Here is a 17,248-nt window from a genome sequence, read left to right as displayed (position 1 = left end):
AACTTTCACCTAATCAACCAATAAGTAACTTATCACATGAACTTAATCATGAATTCAAACATGAATGATCTATCATGAGCATAATGTTTTTTAAGAAGAAAAAAGGAATCTTTTTCCATGTATTCTTTAAAGTTTTTGTGTGTAAAAGATGGCTTAAGGTACGGGGTATTTATAAGAGCAGAATAGATAGTACTTGTTATGGCTGAGTTTTTGCAGGATGACATTGACATAATGACATGATGACACGACGACTATGACGTGAAGACATTAAAGTAGCCGTGAGATCCGTTGACAGAGAGTAGATTATGCAAAGGAGGGAAGAAGATTGCAACGTTGGAGTATAATTAGGAAGATCTCCTATAATCAAGCTACCGTTACCATTGTAATAGATTTAGAATTTATTATTGTATTCGTTGGAAAAAAAGCCAAAGGAAGAAAAGGCATACAAAAGAAGAACAAGCATCATGAGATAGGACTATGAAACATTCTTTGTACTAGGTGAAAAGAAAAACACACTCTGTAATTATTGTCACTAGCTCATAACGACAGTCAACCATAGTAGATTGATGGATCTCCATCCACCCGCGGTTTTTACCCATCTTCATTGGGGTTTTCCGCGTCACCATCTTTGTGTGTTCGTCCCCTTTGATCCCCATTGCATTCATTCATTGCATTGTCTTACACATAATCTGGTTGAATCGTCCCAAAATTTAATTTTGTCGTAAGAGATAAATTTTAGCATAAACTATTTGGGGTCCACCGTGGGGCATAACCAGACCAACTACTGTTCAAAATCCATCAAATGGGAGAAACACCAAATCTTGATGAAATGCAGAGGCAATATGAACAAATGAGAGCTGAAATGCTCGAAATGAAGCAAGCTAATGAGTGGCTAGCTACCGACTTCACGACATCGCAGGAAAGAATCCAAAAATTGCAAGAGGAGTTAGCATCGTCTAAAGCTTCGAAGGTCCGACATCGCGCTAATTTGAACGACATCCCCTATATGAGGGACTTCTCTGAGTTAGACGAAGAAGAGCCTGAAAATGACGAAGAGCCTAAGGGTGAAGAGCCCTTGAATAATGAAGAGAACGATCAAGGCGAAGGAGAAGTGAATCTTATGGCAAAGCGCATGGTCCAGATCGAAAAGCAGAATAGGCGCTTAATGAAGCTCATGTCCCAGCTCCCTGGGGCCCCGACGCCAAGCATCGTGGAGCATCCAGACGGTTATGCAGAATCACCGTTCGTAGAGAGGATCGCGAGGGCTGTGCTCCCCAAAAAAGCTCAACCTGCCTACCCTCGCTGCTAATTACGACGGTTCGATTGATCCAGGCGAGCATGTCGCCCAGTACAAGCAACGGATGTGGCAAGCATCAATTCCTTGGCATCTAGTAGAAGCTTGTATGTGCAAGTCTTTTGGAGCCACGCTCACCGGCCCCGCTCTCAAATGGCTCAGATCCCTCAAGCCAAGAAGCATCGGCAATTTTTCCACCCTAGTCAACAAGTTCTATGAGAAGTTTGAAGGCAGTCGTAGCCTGGAAAAGCAGACGAGCGACCTATATGGCGTCGTCCAAGGACCTAAAGAATCTATTCGCGATTATTATAATCGCTTTAATAAAGAAATGATTAGCATTAAAGATCTTGATACTAAGACTACTATTGAATGTTTCAGGAAAAGACTAATTCTGCGATCGAAACTATACAACCGTCTCACGAAGTACCCGTGCCAAACGTTCGAGGAAGTCAAGTCACGAGCGTTGGCCCAAATGAGACTGGAAGAAGACGATGACATCCTCAACACCATATCAACGCGTCGTGCACCGGAAGCTACCAGCGACAGGAAGGCTTTCGTCCCCAAAAAGAATAATTGGTGAAACCACCCGTATGGTCGCTCAAACCAGGTAAACAATGTTACTGACGTTGTCGAAAATGCAGGTAATGACGCGAGGACAGAGTCCCCAACCTTCCCAGATCTAGACTCCTATGGATTCTCCGTCGATGTCGGAGGCGTCGTAAATGCCTTGACCAAAATCGGAGCACCCGTCTGTTGGCCAAAGAAGAGTGACCGACCGGAGGTGCAAAAAGACCAGACAAGGTGGTGCCAGTTCCATCATGATCATGGCCATAAGACGGAGGAGTGCATTGCATTGCGACGTGAGGTCGCGTTGATGCTTAATAAAGGGCATCTCAAGGATCTCTTGAGCGATAAAGGGAAAGCATTCTTCGAGAAGAATCCTGCACAGTCCATCCCTCACGCGTCACCCACGCACGTAAAGGTAATTAATGTTATTTCTGGTGGGTCTGATGTATGTGGACTAATGTACTCTGCAGCCAAAAGGCTAGCAAGAGAGGGCACCCCCTCGTCCGCCGTTTTTAAATCTTGCAGGTCAGCGGAAGAACGTAAGCTAGAAGCGATGGCAACTACCTCTGAAGACGACGAAGTCTGCGACGTGTAGAACATCATGATGGACTAGTCATATCCTTGACAGCCAGTAATTGCTTGTTGAAGCGAGTGCTAGTCGATGGGGGCAGCTCAGCCAATATCATATTCAAAAGCGCCCTCGAAGGTATGGGATTGTGTGATAAAGATATTACTAAAAAATCTACTATTTTGGCTGGATTCAGTGGAGAGGCCCAACACACTGTCGGGGAGATCACGTTGCCAACGTTAGCCAAAGGTGTCAACTTGCCAACCAGATTCAACGTCGTGGGTTGCCCGTCAGCATACAACATCATCTTTAGCACCCCGTGGATACATAAGATGTAGGTCATCCCGTCGACTTATCATCAGACGCTGAAATTCCCAACCAAGTGGGGGGTTCAAGAAATAAAGGGCGAGCAGAAATCCGCGAAAGAATGCTACAGCTTGTCACTCAAGCCGCCAAAGGCAGCCATCTAGCAATTAAAGGATGGATCAGCGCCCGATGCGCCCAGTGAGCAGGACGTGGATGAAGTGATGCTCGATCCATCCATCCCCGATCATGTCATTCGAATCGGAGCGACGTTGTCGCAAGAAATGCGAGGTCAGTTAATCGACTTTCTAAAGGCTAATCAAGATTGTTTTGCTTGGTTCCATGAGGATATGACAGGAATTAGTCCCGACGTCATAACACATAAACTCAACGTGGATCCCGAGCACAAGCCAGTAAAGCAAAAAAGACGCAAATTCGCACCCGAAAGGAATCAAATCATCAATGACGAGGTTCAAAAGCTGATCGGCACTGGGAAGATTCGTGAGGTAAAATACCCAGATTGGCTAGCCAACGTCGTGGTCGTGAGCAAGAAGAACGAAAAGTGGAGAGTCTGCATAGACTTCACAGACTTGAACAAAGCGTGTCCCAAGGATCCGTTCCCTCTCCCTCATATAGACGCAATGGTCGACGCGACGGCAGGCCACGAGCTCCTGACGTTCATGGACGCATACTCTGGATACACCCAAATACTGATGCACCCGGACGATCAGAAAAGACGCGTTCGTCACTGACAAAGGTATATATTGTTATAACGTTATGCCTTTTGGTTTGAAAAATGTAGGTGCCACCTATCAACGATTGGTCAACCAAATGTTCAAAGACCAATTGGGCGACACCATGGAAGTATATATAGACGATATGCTCGTCAAATCCAAGAAAGCAGGCGATCACGTCCAACACTTGTCGGAGGCTTTCGACGTCCTGCGAAGGTATGGCATGAAATTAAATCCCACAAAATGTACATTTGGAGTGTCTGCAGGAAAGTTCCTAGGATATGTTGTTACGCAACGAGGGATTGAAGCTAGCTCGGACCAAATAAAAGCTCTTATCAACATCCAATCTCCGAGGAGCGTCAAAGAGGTGCAGAAATTGACCGATCGTGTAGCCGCGCTGAACCGTTTTATATCCAGGTCGTCCGAAAGATGTCATCTATTCTATGACGTCCCGAGAAAGAATAAAGGCTTCGACTGGTCGCAAGAACACGAAGACGCGCTGCAAGAACTCAAAAGATACTTGGCGTCACCACCGTTGCTGTCCAAGCCAAGTGACGGAGAGATGCTGCAGCTTTATCTTGCGGCGAGTAACGTGTCCGTCAGTGTCGTCCTGACACGAGAAGCAGAAAGTCAGCAGCTCCCAATCTATTACGTCAGTAAGTCTCTGCTAGACGCAAAGACCAGGTATTCCTCATTGGAAAAACTCATTTTAGCTATAGTTGTAGCTGTTAAAAAACATAGGCACTATTTTGAGACGCATACCGTTATCGTTATGACTAACTATCCTGTCAAGTATGTCTTGCGACACCCCGAATTGACAGGACGCATGAGTAAGTGGGCAATAGCACTTAGTGCGTACGACATTTAGTTCCATCCGAGAACAGCTATTAAGTCGCAAGCTTTGGCAGATTTCGTGGCGGACTTTAGCCTGAATTAGAAAAGCTTGCAAATGATGAAGTTGCAAAGATTAACCAAGTAAATGACGAGTCTTGGGTAGTGTTTGTTGATGGTTCTTCCAATTTTCGTGGTGTGGGTCTTGGTATCGTGCTAAAGTCGCCACAAGGGGGCAAGGTAGTACGAGCCATCTGTTGTAAATTTAGAGCGACAAACAACAAAGCCGAGTACGAAGCGCTCATAGCAGGAATGACGTTAGCAGAAGACATGGGAGCAAAAGCATTAAAAGTCTTCAACGATTCATTGCTGATAGTTAGCCAAATCAAAGGCGAATTCGTGGCAAAAGACTCTAAAATGGCTATTGTTTATGCTAAAATTTATCGTTTACGACGAAATTAAAGTTGTGGGACGTGTTAACCAGATTATGTTAAAGACAATGCGACAAAAGATTGTAAAGGGGATCAAATGGGGATGAACACATGAAAATGGTGACGCGGAAAACCCCAATGAAGATGGGTAAAAAAACCGCGGGTGGTTGGAGATCCACCAAACTAATATAGTTTACTATCTTTCTTTGTGACTTGACTGTCGTTACAAGAATGCTAAGTTCTCTCTAGCGTTTTTCCAATAATGTTGCGTAAAAAACTCGTCTAAGACCTCTCCCTCTCTTTTATATGCCTTCTTCTTTTTCTTGGCTTTTTCAACGAATACAGAAATAAATCTACTAATTATTACATTTATTCTTATGCTTCAATCACGGTGATCTCCTTCACTTAGGCTCCAACGTCTTGATTCACGCTCCTCAACGGCTGAATTTATGGCTTGTTATACTCCTTCCTTATTTAGCCGGACCGTTACTCTTTAATGCCCCAGCTCTAATCTCACGTCCTCTGCTGCGTCTTCGGGTCTTAATTACTTCGTCGCTATGTCAGATGGTATCATGTCATTGAGTCATCGCATCATTGCGTCAATGTCATCCTGTCAAAAAATTCAGCCATAACAGCTATGTACTTAGAAATAGCTCAGCGTAAAAGTAAAGTGTTTGACACGTTTGACATTTTTGCAGATACCAAGGGACCAGAATACGCAGTCGGATGCGTTGGCCAATCTCGGATCCTCTTTAAGGGACATTTCGTTTACTTCCATCCCAATAGTTCATCTGGCAAATCCCGCAGTCGCTAAGAATGTTGGAGACACCATCGCAGCAACGACTGAACAACTTCAAGACACCCAAAATGTCGTTGATAACATCGGTAACCTCGTGGCTACGAGCGACCCCGACGCTAAGGACGTAAGTGTTAGTTGGACAAAACCGCTTTATGATTATCTTGCTAATAACGTGCTTCCAGCAGACAAGGCAGAGGCGCGCAGAATTCGGTTTAAAGCGTCCCGGTACGTGCTCATTCAAGGAGTACTATTCAAGAAATCTGCTGCAGGGCCCTATCTGCGTTGTTTGGAAAAAGATCAGTGGGAGAAAGTCTTAGAGGACATGCATGAAGGGACATGTGGAAATCACTCAGGAGGGCATAGTTTGTCCAATAGAGCGATGCGCATGGGATACTATTGGCCCACAATGAAGAAAGACGCGATAAGGTATGTTGTTAAGTGCGATAGCTATCAATGACACGCAGGTATGACGCATAAACCTTGCGAAATTTTGCACCCTACTTTAACACCTTGGCCTTTCATGAAATGGGGCATGGATATAGTTGGTAATTTACCTCCAGCCCCAGGCCAGAAGGTCTTTATGTTGGCACTAACTGATTACTTTTCTAAGTGGATAGAAGCAGGTTCTTTCCAACAGGTACGTGACAAGGAAGTGATTTCTTTTATATATAATAACATTATTTGCAGGTTTGGTGTCCCGTCCGAAATAATACGCGACAATGGGTCTCAGTTTATTAGCAACGAGACAAGACGTTTCTATGACAAATGGAACATATCGTTGTTAACGTCAACGCTAAGGTATCCGCAAGCCAACGGACGGGCGGAATCTAGTAATAAGACGATCATTGACACTTTGAAGAAACGACTCACAACCAAGAAGGGTAAATGGGCGGAGGCGTTGCCTTCCATCTTATGGGCTAATCGCACGACACCGTGCACTGCGACAGGATAAACACCGTTCTCACTAGTATATGGATGTGAAGTTGTCCTGCCTTCTAAAGTGAACGTCCCGATTGCGAGATGTGGTCTAACGACGGAGCAGCAGAACTGTGACGAGCTCGTCAACGACTTGGACACCATTGAAGAGTTGCGCGACGCAGCATTGGTACGCATGGCGGCTCAACATGATGCATATGCATCTAGCTGCTCTAAGCTAACCAATCCAAAGTTTTTAATAAGTTTATTTAATTATTGGTTATGGATAGTTTTGAGAATAAAAAAAAGGTTTTCAAGGGCTTAATTTGCTCTAATCCAGGTGGTAATAAGCAAGAACAAGCACGGTTTTCCCTAAAACTCTTCTTAAGCATCTTAATTAGGCTAATCTTTTGCTAATATCCTTTTAATCAAGATTAATTAGTACTAATGATACCTTAATCATCATTAAGTATTGATAATCAAGTTTAGATGGTGATTAATTAGCTTAATTAGGTTGATTAGTTAAGTTAATCATGTGTAGAGCTAAGCTAGCTTATTTTCCTTGTAATCCGATTATGTTATAGCTTAAGGAGATGTATTTTGCTGAAATTCCAAGCCACTTCAAGCTTGTTGATGATCTCATGGATGAGTAGAAGGGCCATGTGAAGTTCACATGGGCAAAGAAGCACCAACAAATGAGAGGAGAGAACTTCATGGCAAGGTATACCAAGCTGCCTTTCACACGTCCAGCAGCTTCATTTTGTTCTACTTTGGGCAGCCACTTCCCGTCATCATCTTGGGGCGTGTGACCTATGGTTGGAAAGATCTTCAAGTGTAGGAAACCCTACAATTGGTTTCATGACAAAATTCGCATCCAATCAAAAGTTATAGCCAAAGGAATGGAGAAAGGTCTTTCTGTCCGAGATTCCAGCAGCTTAATCATCTTTTAGGATATTTTTAATATATTTATACTTCTTATTTCTATGTGATTTTTGGATATGTTGTACTATAAATAGTTTACTAATAGGATGTAAAATTTAAGCCTTGTTTAATGAAAATTGAGAGAGTTATCTCTTTTAGAAAACAGTTGCGTTTTCTGCCCAAAACCGGGATGGTTTTGTTTATCTTCTAAATCTTTGATTGTATGCTCGTCTTTCATTGAATTGAGAGCTAAAATTCAAAGTAGGTTGAATAATAAGTTGTTTCACCTTATTATTACCTTTGTTTGGTGGTTATTTGGGTTGTGTAAGAGGTGCTTGTTCGTTCATTCGAACCGGTTAGATACATTGTTCTTATCCTTTGTTCTTTTTCATTTCGAATGCTCTCATATGCTTAATTAATATGTATCACAACAGCAAGTAGTCGCAAGGAGTTTTAATAAAAATGTCCAAGCCAAATCCTTTGTTGAAGGTGATTGGGTCCTAAGAAAAGTATTTCAAAACACACAAGAAGCTAATGCTGGTAAGTTAGGGCCTAAGTGGGTAGGACCGTATCAAATTAGTAAGGTAGTAGGCAATAGAGCCTACCAACTGGTCCGACGCGACGGAAGCTCTATACCACGCAGTTGGAACGCTATACATCTCAAACGATACTTCTTCTAGTTAAGTAATTTATTTTGTTTTCCCATCATTGTGTAAGGAATAAATGATATTATTTCTGCGTCGCTAACTGCCAGCGACCTTAGTGTTCTCTCACTGTGTGTTATTGACTTCCAGGCAAGTCATTCCCACCTGTTCCAATAACGCTGCGGCGGTCTTTACAGCGTGACGAGTAAACTTGCATCTTATTATACAATAAAACGAGAAGTGATGGTCATCACAATCTAAAGTCTTTCGATCTTTATCTTCCCCAGCTAAACGTTACGACAGCGGCACTGCTATTCAAAGCCACAACTGTTTTCGACGTTCAATGTATTTTTCAGGCAATTGCATGTAAGTATTTATGTACTTCCTATGTGTATTCAAAGTTGTTAAGTCCAAACGTTACGTCTGAACGACCAAAGAAGGCTTACTAAGCGCCTGACTATGCCCTAGGAACGTCAGAATAACGACTGAGACACACGCATGTTGCACAAAGTAAAAGCATAAGATTAAAAAGCACAAAGCATAATTGTCAAAGTCACGGCCACCCCCATGGGAGACCCAAAAGTACAAACGTCAGAAGTTATGGTCACCCCCGTAGGTGACCCAAAAAGTACAGAACAAAGAGTCACTCCCTTGAGTGACCCAGAACAAAGTTCGATAAAAGTTCAGAGAAAGAGTGCATAACATAGAACGGTTTAAAAAAAAAATTAAGCGTCGGAGGCTTTGTTTGCTTCTTTTTCCGGCGACACATCAGTTGACGGAAGAGCGGCTGCGACCTCTTTCTCAGTCTCCGGGTCGGGCGGCACGTCCGACGCAATAAACCCGGCGCAGGACGGAGCATTCTCATCCACCTTTGATGAAGAGTCTGCCTTCGCAGCCAAGTCTTCTTCGTCCATCAGATCCTTTATTGACCCCATGTACTTAAGGTACAGGTCGATATCCTTCTGTGGCGTCCACAACGCCGTCTTCTTCATCAGGAACTAGTACATTAGCTTAGCCCTGACCCTGGTCGTCACTTCAGCCTCAAGAAGGTCCAGTTCATTCTTCTGTGCGTCAATGCTCGCTTAGAGAGCCTCGATCTCTCGACGTGAGGATTCTTCCAACTTGGTCGCCTTCTTCTTAATTTCCTCCAGCTCTTCTCCATTTTTCTTTAGAGTTACCTCCATCGATTTGTTGTAAGACTCCACTTTAGTGCCTTTGGACTTCGCGTCCGATTCAGCCTTCTCCATCCTCTGCTTCATGGTCAAGTGACTCTTCAGCAGGGATGAGATCTCCCTCTTCGCCATAAGGAGATGTTGAGAGGACTGCATAAAGAGAGGAGAATGTATGTCATATGGCAGCTATAAGTTATTGTCGTAATAGCATAATGTCCCAAAGTAAGTTAAGCGTCTATACCTAGAATAGGAGTTCCAACCCATCCGACATCATGCGAGGAAGAATGTGTTCCTTAATCCTTTCCGTAGCACTAGGAAAAAGGAACCTGTCAGCCTCAGGCCATATGGACCTCTCCAATGACATAATGTCGTTGGGAACAGTCACAGTGTACGAAGGCCCACTCTTGTCTGGAGGGGCTAGAAAGTCGGTTTTACGCGTCTTAGACGCGACATCTTGTTCGTCGTCCACTTGTGTCCTTCTTTGTCGACGACGTCGACAAGGATACAGTTTCAGCAGAGGATTCCCTCTTGCGTTTGCGCAGCATCTCAGCCAGTGCTTGGTTGTCCAGACTCCCCCTAGGGCGCGATTGTGATGAACTTGTCCAATAGCTTTCAGTCAGTAAAGTGAATTTTTCTGATAAAAGTTGTACTCTAAGACAGGAAGAATAAGTAAAATCACCAGATGCCATAGATGAACAACTATCTTGAGAAACGAAAAGAATTCTTCTGAACTGCCTGTCTTCTTCTGGTACTTTTGAAAATTTGTCGCAGAGACTCCGAGACTCGTCGTGATGCGACATTAACTTGGGGTTAAGACCTGCAGTAGAAACGATGTAAGAGTAGTGTTAACGACGCAATACTTATGTAAAAAGACTAAAAATAAACACACCTTCAGTGTTCCAGCCGCTAATCAAGGATTTCCCAGCTTCCCCTAGCGAAGACCTCTTCACAAACACAATCTGTTTTTCCAACCTCTGTCATTCGACTGAACTCCCCAAACCAGAGGTTCTAACCTCGCTTTTGCATGCAGGGTTATTTTATTTTTTGCTTTGACCCTAATTTCATAATACAACAGTAGGTCGTGAAGGGTGAAGGCTTCTTCCCATGACGCCGTCACCCTGTCGATGACGCTCGGAATCCACCAGACTTGAGGCATAATCTGCCTAGGGCTGATCTGGTAAATCTGCATCAGGTCTCTTGCTAGGGGGATGAAGGGAAGTCTCAGGCCTATTTTGAAGGGGTACTCATAAAGCACCACCCATTTGGGGGGACATGTTTCTGGTGGTTCATCAGACTCGGCATTCCTAATAACAGTACTTTCGGGCAGATTCCCTAAGTCTAAAAACCTTAGCATGTCTTCCTCTGACATCGTTGACAGTTCATCCTCATTGTCATTCCTCTGTTCCACGACTTTTTCTTTACCCCTCGATTTTTCTTGGTTTTTCACGAATGTCCTAATGCTACGTCTATAGGTGCACAAGTGCAATTGAGGAAGAGAAGAAAAGTGCGAATTAAAGAATTGACGAACGGAAAGTATGAAATTACCTGGTATCAGTGGTCGATTTTCCGGCGGAGAGAATAATGGAGTTATGGAAACTATCTACTTAAGGAGAGAGAAAGATTTGGTGAAAGTAAATCCTTAACCGCCCACGATATTTGCCTTCAAAGGCAATCATGACATTGGGCTAACGGTTAGAATTAAACTATTTAAAAAACAAAAAACTACCTTTTTCGTTTTGAGACCTTTGGGTTGCCCAGTATAACCGCCCAAGCGGATTTTGTTTCCTCCCTTATGTTTTTTCCGAAGGATTTTTTCCATATTTATCGCATGAGATTTTTTCTATGCTTATTTTTGGTGAAGTGCCTTGATTACATTAAAGATTCTTCATTTGGTTTTATGATTTTTTAACAATTGTCTATGGTTTCGCGTAACCCCGATTCGACAATTGGGGGCAAACTATTATGGCTGAGTTTTTGCAGGATGACGTTGACATAATGATATAATTAGGAAGATCTCCTATAATCAAGCTACCGTTACCATTGTAATAGATTTAGAATTTATTATTGTATTCGTTGGAAAAAAAGCCAAAGGAAGAAAAGGCATACAAAAGAAGAACAAGCATCATGAGATAGGACTACGAAACATTCTTTGTACTAGGCGAAAAGAAAAACACACTCTGTAATAATTGTCACTAGCTCATAACGACAGTCAACCATAGTAGATTGGTGGATCTTCATCCACTTGCGGTTTTACCCATCTTCATTGGGGTTTTTCGCGTCACCATCTTTGTGTGTTCGTCCCCTTTGATCCCCATTGCATTCATTCATTGTCTTACACATAATCTGGTTGAATCGTCCCAAACTTTAATTTCGTCGTAAGAGATAAATTTTAGCATAAACAATACTTAATTTCCAAAATTAAATAATTTATAACGTTCACCATAAATTAGGAGATTACCAAAAATTTGTAACCTCCATCATAAATTTAAAGTTTCACGAAACAAAACCCCCTCCCCATTTACTAGAATCCCATAAAAAATGGCCCAAAAAAATTTCTTTTTTTTTTGTTTTTGAATTTTTATGACTAGGATTTAAAACTAAAAACTTAACAAATCCATTTTGACGTCATTTTCGCGCCAAAATAATTTAAAAACGAGTGAAGTTGTTAAAAATACCCTTTGCTTAAAATATTTATGTTAGAAAATAAATATTTTAATTACTTCAATAAATACTCAGAAATATGGGGTATTACAGTCTACCCCCCTTAAAAGAAGTTTCGACCTCGAAATTTAAGATAAAAAGTCATAATCACTTTCCAAAAACGGATTAAAGTCCAAAATTGTTTCTGACTCACAAAATGATGTCTAAAATGCATATAATGACTCAAAAATATGTTAAAAGTGCAATAACTATATATGTTAAAAGCACGAAACTCTATCGCATTCTACCCCCGTTAAAAGGAGTTACGACCCCGTAACTCGACAACTAACCTCGGACAACAACGCAGGATATTTCTTGCGCATATCCGCTTCAGCTTCACATGTTGCTTTCTCAGTCTGATGGTTTGACCGTATATATAATACTTTGACTAATATTAGATTCTTAGTCCAAGTACTTCTGACTTTACTATCAATGATTCTTACATGTCTTTTCGCGTAAATCAAACTATCATCTAACTCAATGGTCTCAGGTTGATCACATGGAACACATCCGGAATATATACTTCCTTAACTGAGATAAATGGAAAACATTGTGAACTCGACTTAAGTCATTTGGCAAATCCAATGTATATGCCACTTTCTCGATCTTCTTAATCCATACAGATGACAAAAAGGAGAGGAGAAATCGGATCTCCTTGTCTCAAGCCTCTCTTTAAACTACAAAAACCTTTCATACTACCATTTATCAACAGAGAGAATTTTGCAGTTGTAACACACTCCATAACAAGGTGAACAAAGTGAGCAGGAAAACTAATAGCATGGACCATTTCTATCAAAAAATTCCAATCAACAATGTTGTAAGCCTTTTGAAAGTCTATTTTCATTAAGCAACTAGGAGGAACAGACTTCCTAACATAATTCTTAACAAGATTTTGAATCACCATTATATTGTGAATAATATATCGACCATGAACAAAACCACCCTGATTCTCATCAATAATATCAGACAAAACATTTCTCAGCCTATTACGCAAGACCTTAGTAATGCATTTATAAATTACATTACAACATGAAATAGGACGAAAGTAACTCACATTAGAACATCATTTGCTTTTAGGAATGAGAGTAATAATAGTGGCATTGACTTCTTTAAGCAATCTTCCTTCTCTGAGAAAATCCTGAACAACACTAACCATGTCATCTCCAACAATCTCCCATGCATCTCAATAGAATTGAGATCCAAAGCAATCTGGGCCAGGAGCTTTATCCCCAGGAATAGATTTCAAAGCTTCCGGCATGTCCCTAATAGAGTAAGGAGAATCCAAATTTCTTCTATGCATATCTATCACTAAAGGAACGTTATGGACAATTTCAGGAATAACAGCTCTTTTGTTGTCTTGAGTACTACCAAAAAGTTGCTGGTAGTAATTCAAGAAAGCTTGAGTAACTATATTACTCTCATCATGCCACACACATTCAGAATCATAAATAGCATAAACATGATTTTGCATTCTTCTAGCTTCCATACTATTATGAAATAAGAGGTGTTCTCATCACCCTCTTTAATCCAAGACATTTTTGCCTTTTGTCTTAGAAATTCCATGTGAATCTTGTGCTTCAACTTATAAGTCTTAATAGCCCCCAGTTCAGCATTAGTATACTCTTCATTGATAGGATATTGATGCATAATATCCTGTGCTACAATCATATCCTTATAAGCTCTCAAATATGAAGCCTGAACTTCATTGTACCCTGTTCTGTCTAACTCTTTGAGTTGCTTTTTACCATCTTCAGCTTACATATCACAACATACATTTTGGAGCCTGAAACTTCAGCACTCCAATCATTCTCCACAATACCTCTAAACTGACTAGCCAACATCCACATTGTAAAATATTTGAAAGGTTTATAACCTGAGTCCATTTTAGGGTGCACTGTAAGACGAGTAGGTAAATGATCAAATTCACCCTTGCTCAAAAAAGTAGCTTCAGCAGTCTCATAAATCTCTAACCAGGCTTCATTTGCCATGATCCTGTCAAGCTTGGAAAACACTCTAGCAGCTCCTTGTTGTTTGTTATTCCAAGTGAAGAAGTGACCTGTAGCCTTGACATCCTCCATGTTACACTCAATCGTGCATTGCACAATTTGATCAATTTCAGAACTCCTAACAGGAGCTCCAACCCTTTCATCAATGCTCATAACACGATTAAAATCACCACAAATGATCCATGGATCATTAGTTTTGAAACTCCTCAAATCCTCCCATAGCTCCTTCCTTCTCATTAAAGGCGTAAACAAAAGTGCAAAAGAAACCTGCCAAGCCACTAACATGCTGCACATATGAATGAATATACTAACTAGATACCTGCACAATATTGACATGGAAAATACATGGCTTCTAGGCCATAATCACACACCACCATTATGAAAACTGAAATTTGAATAAGTAAAGCACCAGCCATCAAAAACTCTCTAATATAGACTACCCATATTAGTAGCCTTAATCTTTTTCTCGAGAAGACCAACAAGCCCAACTAAATGAGATTGAATGAAATTCTTAACCTCATTTTGTTTTTTAATGTTATTGATCTCTCGGACGTTCCAGGATAGACTAGGTTTTATTTGTGTTGCTTTGTAATGTAACTCCTTATGTACTTATGGACTCTTTATCCCTTGATTAATGCCATTTTCTTTTCCCCTCAAAAAAAAAGTACTACTACTACTACTAATATAATAATAATAATAATATTAATAATAATAATAATAATAATAATACTGATAAAAAAGATTATTAATAATAATGAATACTAAGGTCTCGTTCTTTTGTATTGAGAGAAACTGAACTGAACCGGAACCGGAAATAAGTTCAAATGAACAGGCCCAATAAATATACCGTTAAAAATAATAATCTTATACCAATAAACTTTTATAATTTACAATTTATGGAGTAATAATCTCTATTAGATAAAGGTAAGGGAAGAGGGAGGACTTAGTGTCCATATGAGATTACCATACTGTCCTTACTCATCCATCATCATTGTTAATCGAGTGGCGACATAACACCCCTTTTCCCTCTATCTTTCACTTTTGTATTTTCCTTAGCTTTCTTTCTGGGTAAAAATGGCATTCGTAAGTTTAAGAACTAGAATGGAACTGCTCGAGGGATAGGAAATCTTTCAGGTTTGAATTCTCATGAGCGAAAGAGTGAGATAGTTGAGCTTCTGAAGGATGACAATGGCGTCATCAGTTATTTAATTGTTTGCGGGAAAAGAGTTTAATTGATGCGAGGAGTTTGAAACTTGAAGGTCGTTTATGGAAAGAACATCATATTCTTTACCCTAAAAATGAAGCTGGTTCTAATCAATTAGTTAAGTTCAAGAAAAATATTGGTATTTTCAAAAGTCTGAACCGAGACCAATCTTGTTTAATGATGGAGGTGAGATACTTCAATTTTTATTTAGATTTTGAAGTAATTCTGATATTTGAGCGTGTAATTGTGTTCGCAGGTATAGGAACAAGGATAGAAAATTTTCGCAGTGGTTGAGGTATGTAGCGTTGAATATAGTTTATGTTATTTAGTTTTTACTTGAATTTGCTTCATGCTTGAAAATTTTAGTAAGGTGGTTGGGTTGGATTTCGAGGAGGCAAAGGCGGTTTTAAGGGTGGTTGGTGCGAATTTCAAGGGGGTGATAGAAATTTAAGGGCGGGCGCGGAAGTTTTGATGTACTCTTCATAGTATAACCAAATTACATTTTACTAATTACATTTATAAGGACTGTACAATTATATTGAAATATCTTGTAGCCATCAAAAATGATTCTTGTAAGTTTCTTTCCATTTTTTATAGGCTCCCATGTCATCAATTATCCTCAAATTTGCTTCTTTTCACTTTTTTTTTTTGTAGATCTTCAATTCTTTATGTTATTGGTACCACCCCTGATATTAAATTCTTCATAACTTTCTCCAAACAATTTCGTGTTATTGCTTCTCATCTTTATTTTCTATTTTTGTTTGAAATTATGTTGGTACTAATGTTACCAACCTCAATCTTCTCAAGTTTTATGATCTTCTCGTTGATACTCATGTTATCAACTAGCTTACTAATGCATGTGTCATCAGCCGTCGCTAAAAATATTTGATTCTCTAATTTTTTGTTATGTTGTAGTGCTTATGTCACCACCCATCACTGCTAATGCTCATATCATTAGCAAACTCCAAAATTCTCTTTGCGAATATTTTTTTCCTTAGCTTTTTCTTAACCGTTGATGCTCTTGTCACCAACATACTTTACTAATGCCCTTGGCATTAGCATCTTTCAAACACTTTCTTGCTCTATTTTTTCTTTCTCCAACATTTAATAAAATTTTCCATATTCTATATTTTTCTTGACATTCTTTTAGTGAAATTTCTCCAAATTTGTTTTACTTGTTGATGCTCATGTCATCAACTTACCCCATCATTTTATTTTTTAGTGCTCATGTCACTAACTAACTACTTCTCAATTCTTTTTAATCTTTTTTTTTCTTTTACATACTTTTTCAATTTTCATTTCTCCTCGTGCTTTTATCCTTAATGTATATCTTCACAATTCTTTTTTTTTTATCTTCACCTTTAATTTAAATTATTCCAAATATTCTAAACTTCACACTTACTCAACTTCTTTTATCTTGCTTCAACCTTCAACTTCATAATTTGCATCTCCTATCTTCTTATTGCTACTCCGACGTTGGCATTATCACATTCCACCTCTGATACCATGATAGAAATTTGGGAGCGCACGCGGAAGTTTTGATGAACTCTTCATAATATAACAAAGTTACATTTTACTGATTACATTCATAAGAATTATTGTATAAATATATTTGTGAGAGCCCATATCTCTGACTTATCTATTTGATAGAACCCTTATTTCCACGCCTAAATAATTTTGTGGGAGCTCTCTTGATCAGCTCATGTCTCTCACTCTTACTTGATCTTGTGAGAACTCATGTTTCTCACTACACATGGGTGCTCTTAGCTACCCATAACCTTGGTAGAACACTTATGTTTCTACATTCATCAACACAATCACTAGGTACATTATTTATAATGGTTGCATACTTAACTCTAGTATTTTTCAATATTCATCTAATAGATATTTCTGATATCTTATGTCTAGAGTTTTCTAAATCATATATTATTAGATATATTACAAGATATTTCTAGACGATCCTTAAGATACATTAGACATCTAGATATTTTTAAACTAACCTTCAATAATTTGATGATGGTTTACGGGTTCTTGCTGCGAATTTGAAGGGGGGTTGATGGTGGTTTAGGGGTTCTTGCTGCAAATTTCAAGGGGGTTTTGGGGTGGGTATTATGGAAATTTTCGAGGAGGGTTTGAGGGTAAAGAATGGTTTTCTGGGG

The sequence above is a fragment of the Beta vulgaris genome, chromosome 4 (assembly GCF_026745355.1).
Source record: "Beta vulgaris subsp. vulgaris cultivar EL10 chromosome 4, EL10.2, whole genome shotgun sequence".
NCBI lineage: Eukaryota > Viridiplantae > Streptophyta > Magnoliopsida > Caryophyllales > Amaranthaceae > Beta > Beta vulgaris.
This window is presented reverse-complemented; position numbering follows the sequence as displayed.